Raw genomic sequence first — 5007 nt, forward strand, 5'->3', positions numbered from 1 at the left:
ATTCAAGAGAGAGCTAGATGGGCTCTTAAAGATAGCGGAGTCAGGGGATATGGAGAGAAGGCAGGAATGGGGTACTGATTGTGGATGATCAGCCATGATCACATTGAATGGCAGTACTGGCTGGAAGGGCCGAATGGCCGCCTCCTGCACCTATTGTCTATTGTCTATTGTCTATTGTCTATTTATGTCACTTGAGCCCCTGACAGAAGAAAGTTTTGTTTTCTGGGCCTGGAGAAGGGGAACAAGTCCTTGTTGGAAATGTCAATGATATGTAGGGCACGGCTACACCGTTACTGTAACTGCTGCACTCTCTCTCTCTCTCTCTCTCTCTCTCAACACTGTCACTGCTTCTATTTAAACCAATCAATAAATGATCGATGATGCTGACATTCTTACCGACTGTGAATGACAGAGACAGATCGAGATGTCAGGAAGAGGACTGAGATGTAATACAGAATGGGAAGCTGATCATATATTAATGTTTATTAGCAGAATGTGGGCCCTTGATATACTTATCTGTATTTTGTGCCTAATTTGACTGTGGCTTATAACTGGTAGAATTCCCGACTTTATGACATTTAATGGAGATAAATATTAGAGTGGAAAGCTCTTGTACTTCACTAATATGACTATAACAAAGAAAAATATCGCAGTCCAACGGTTCATTTTGCTTTTCTTACGTTACATTTTCAGATGAGAACCCATTACATGTTCTAACATCAGAAAACACTAGAGGAAGTTCTCTGGCAGAGCCATTGATGGCGTGGTTTCTGGTGATATCCTATCCTCTTCACTTGAGATGCTTCTATTTAAAGTGTACCTACTTTCAGTAGATCTGTTCAGTCTGAAGAAGGGTTTCGGCCCGAAACGTCGCCTATTTCCTTCGCTCCATAGATGCTGCTGCACCCGCTGAGTTTCTCCAGCATTTTTGTGTACCTTGTATCTACTTTCTGTTGACATTGTGAAAGTCCCATGCTTAGCACACACTTAAGATGCAACATTGCAGAAACTGCAGATTTGCAACATCTGCGGGTTTCCACCGCGTTGAGCCAACGCGCTTGACCCCCATACAGCAGAAGGTCAGCGGCAGTTCCAGAGCCAAGATCTCTGGCCTCCATCACAACTGTCCCCGGCAATCTGCCCTCAGCACTTGTGGTCAGTCTGCCCCCTCCTAGCTCCACCACTCACCGGTTCCTGCATCACATCTGAGGAACCAAATCAGTCATGTCGCTGTAAACTGGAATAATAAGTGATGGCGTACCAAAGAATGTACTGAACAATAGCGCTAGTTATTAACTGTTAGAACACAAAGCCTTTCAATGGATCAATTTGTTTCTTTGGCGTTGCATATATCTACAATGTTTGAAAGTTACTTTCAGCATTAGACTAAAATGGTTTCTGTGGTGAAAATGTTTGGTTATCAAAAGTTTTAGTAGGCATAAAATGTTTGAAAAAGTGCTGATGTGGATATGCTTTATTTGCATCTCTGCTTAGAAACAAATCTACCTACTGACTTCTACAAGTAGCCTCAACTGATTAAAAAAGTGTTAATATTACTTCTCAACTTTTCCAAAATTTTATCTGCACAACCCACCTACACTTCCTTTATTCGTTCCACAACTTAGATTGGACATTATTCATTAATATAGATAAACTAACATTCATTGATTCTGATCAAAGATTAGTGGAAAGTTAATAAACAGCGTGAGAAACATGAATGGGATGATCTTGGCACCAATTGCCCAGAACAAAGAATTGTAGTAGAAGTCTAACAAATACTTCAGCAAAATCAAGCTGAGGCAGAGTTTCATCTGCGCTAGGCCTCTCACTGACAGAAACACAGTGCAGAAAGAATGGAAGAGTGTGAACCAACAAGTTCTCAGACCAGTCTGCTGTCCCCCTGATTAAATGTTATCTCTGAATGCTTTGTTGTCAACTTCTCCTAACTAACAATGACCTATTCGACATTTTCGATCTCAACCTCTTTGATGTCTCGTTTTCGCACCACACACTTCCTTATCTCTGTCTCCCTCTCTCCTGATGCTCAGTCTGAAGAAAAGGCCTAGACCGAAACATCACCTATTCCTTCTATCCAGAGATGCTGCCTGTCCTGCTGAGTTACTCCAGCATTTTGTGTCTATCTTCAGTGTAAACCAGCATCTGCAGTTCCTTCCTACACTAACTTAACACTATTTCTTAATTCTTACAAGAATGACCTAATTCTCAAAATTTTACTTTCTTAGGTTGCAAACCTCCCCTCCTCTTTGCTCATTCTCAGGGCTGCCAACTCTCACGCTTTGAGCGTGACACTCACGCATTCCAGCCAATTCTCACGCCCTCACGCTGAAGACTGAATTCTCACGCTGTCTTCAGTCCCTGCACAGCAAAGATCCTATAGTGGAGCTAAAGGTCTTTGCAGCACAGTTTGTCTCTTTGCGCCACATGACAGCGATCTGCACGGATTGGGGAAGCGCGTCGGTCCTAGGCAGCGGGTGTCAGCGCTTTTGTGCGCCGTCTGCGAGCTCTGCACTGCCGGGGCAACCTCGCTCCCTCCCTCCCTCCTGCCCTTCAACTCGATTGGCAGCGCCAGTGCCGCCAATCCAGGCTACACCGTGCCTGCCAGACAGCGTTGGGCAGCTGGGGAAAGAGAGGGAGGAGAGAGGGAGGGGAGAAAGAGAGAGAGAGAAAGAAAAAAAGGGAGGGATGGAGGCAAAGAGAGACAGGGGGTGGGAATGTAGAAAAGGGATGAAGGAAGGGAAGGAGAAAGAGGAAGCGTGAGGAAAAAGAGGGAGGGGGAGGAAAGAGGGAGAGAGGGGGAGGAAAGGGAGGGATGGGGGGAGGAAAGAGGGAGGGATGGGGGGAGGAAAGAGGGAGGGATGGGGGAGGAAAGAGGGAGGAGGGAGGAAGGGGAGGAAAGAGGGAGGGGGTGGATGGAGGGGGGGGGAAGGAAAGGTGTGTGTGCGTGTCTTTCTGTGTGTGTGTCTCCCTGTGTGTGTGTGTGTGTGTCTCTGTGTGTGTGTCTCACTGTGTGTGTGTGTGTCTCTGTGTCTCCCTGTGTGTGTGTATCCCTGTGTGTGTGTGTGTCTCTGTGTCTCCCTGTGTGTGTGTCTCCCTGTGTGTGTGTGTGTGGCTCCCCGTGTGTGTGTCTCCCTGTGTGTGTGTGTGTGTGTCTCTGTGTCTCCCTGTGTGTGTGTATCCCTGTGTGTGTGTGTGTATCTCCCCGTGTGTGTCTCTGTGTCTCCCTGTGTGTGTGTGTGTGTGTCTCTGTGTCTCCCTGTGTGTGTGCGTGTGTGTGTGTGTGTGTGTCTGTGTGTGTGTGTGTGTGTGTGTGTGTGTGTGTCTCCCCATGTGTGTCTCTGTGTCTCCCTGTGTGTGTGTGTGTGTAGCTCCCCGTGTGTGTGTGTATCCCTGTGTGTGTGTGTGTGTGTCTCCCCGTGTGTGTGTGTGTGTAGCTCCCCGTGTGTGTGTCTCCCTGTGTGTGTGTCTCCCCGTGTGTGTGTGTGTGTGGCTCCCCGTGTGTGTGTGTCTCCCCGTGTGTGTGTCTGTCTGTCTGTCTCCCTGTGTGTGTGTCTGTCTGTCTCCCTGTGTGTGTGTGTGTGTGTGTGTCTGTCTCCCTGTGTGTGTGTGTCTGTCTGTCTGTCTGTCTCCCTGTGTGTGTGTGTGTGTGTGTGTGTGTGTGTGTGTGTGTGTGTGTGTGTGTGTGTGTGTGTGTGTGTGTGTGTGTGTGTGTGTGTGTGTGTGTCTCTTCCTTTGTGTATGTGTCTCCCTGTGTGTCTGTTGTCATATCCTGGCCTTAGACAGGGCTGCCAACTCTCACGCTTTGAGCGTGAGAGTCACGCATTTCAGCCAATTCTCACTCTGATGACAGAATTCTCACGCTGTCTGCAGTCCCTGCACAGTTTTGTCTCTTTTGCGCCACATCAGAGCGATCTGTGCGGTCTGGGGAAGTGCGTCAGTTGGCGGCTGTGAGTGACGTCGCATCTCTTCTCTTCTTTCTTGGTTGGATGTGCAGCCGGTGACAACATGAAGCAGCCGGAGATAGAACTAACCAGGTGAATCAGTTGTAAAACACGGGGGGACCATCTAGATGTAAAACATCTAGGACAGGGTTCGGCAACCTACGGATAATGGGCCGAATCCGGCCCGTAACCCGAAAAATTGCGTTTATTTTCAATTCGTTTTCGCGGAGTCAGGGCAGGTGAGCCAACCTGAGAACTGCAGCCAGTCCTTGGGACGTGAGCTGATCTGGGAACGGCAGCCAGTCCCTGGGCACGCAGAATGCCCACTTGATCATTATGGACAAATTGGGCCAGCCATGTACATGTTGTATAACTCTGACTCTATGCAGATCTGAATGGGCTTAGAATGACCATTTAAGCAAAATTACCCTCACTTTCCCCATTTTGATTCTTGAGATTAATATCCCTTTGCTTTGTTAGCAGCGTTAAAGTACTTATGAGGTAGAGTCAGGAAAGGGAACATGTTATTTTTTTTTAGTTTGCTTTAATTTGTTAGTTGATTTTTTGTTGACTGCCATAATTTCTGAAATGGACTTAAAGTAACTTAACTGTTATAAAGCAGTAATAAGTGACTTTTGTCCAAACAATTGGAACTTGCTTAAAATGTTTGCATTATTAGCAGGGTTGCCAACTCTCACGCATTGAGCGTGAGACTCACGCATTTCACAAAATTCTCACGCTGATCACAAAATTATATAATGAGAATAGGACCTGTTTTGCTTAACAAATAGTGTAGGAAGGAATTGCAGATGCTGGTTTAAACTGAAGATAGACACTAAAAACTAGAAAAACTCAACAAGCAGCATCTCTGGAGAGAAAGAATGGGTGATGTTTCGAGTCGAGACCTTCAGCCTGAAGAGGTTGAAAACCAGCCATAAAACACAATGACTGGACATGTGTGTTATCCAACTAAGGGCAGAAATCAGAATCATGTGTTCATCTTTATTCACGTGACACCATAATAAATATATTACAGAAAAAATAATTT

Source organism: Amblyraja radiata, chromosome 26, assembly GCF_010909765.2.
Source record: "Amblyraja radiata isolate CabotCenter1 chromosome 26, sAmbRad1.1.pri, whole genome shotgun sequence".
Taxonomy (NCBI): Eukaryota; Metazoa; Chordata; class Chondrichthyes; order Rajiformes; family Rajidae; genus Amblyraja; species Amblyraja radiata.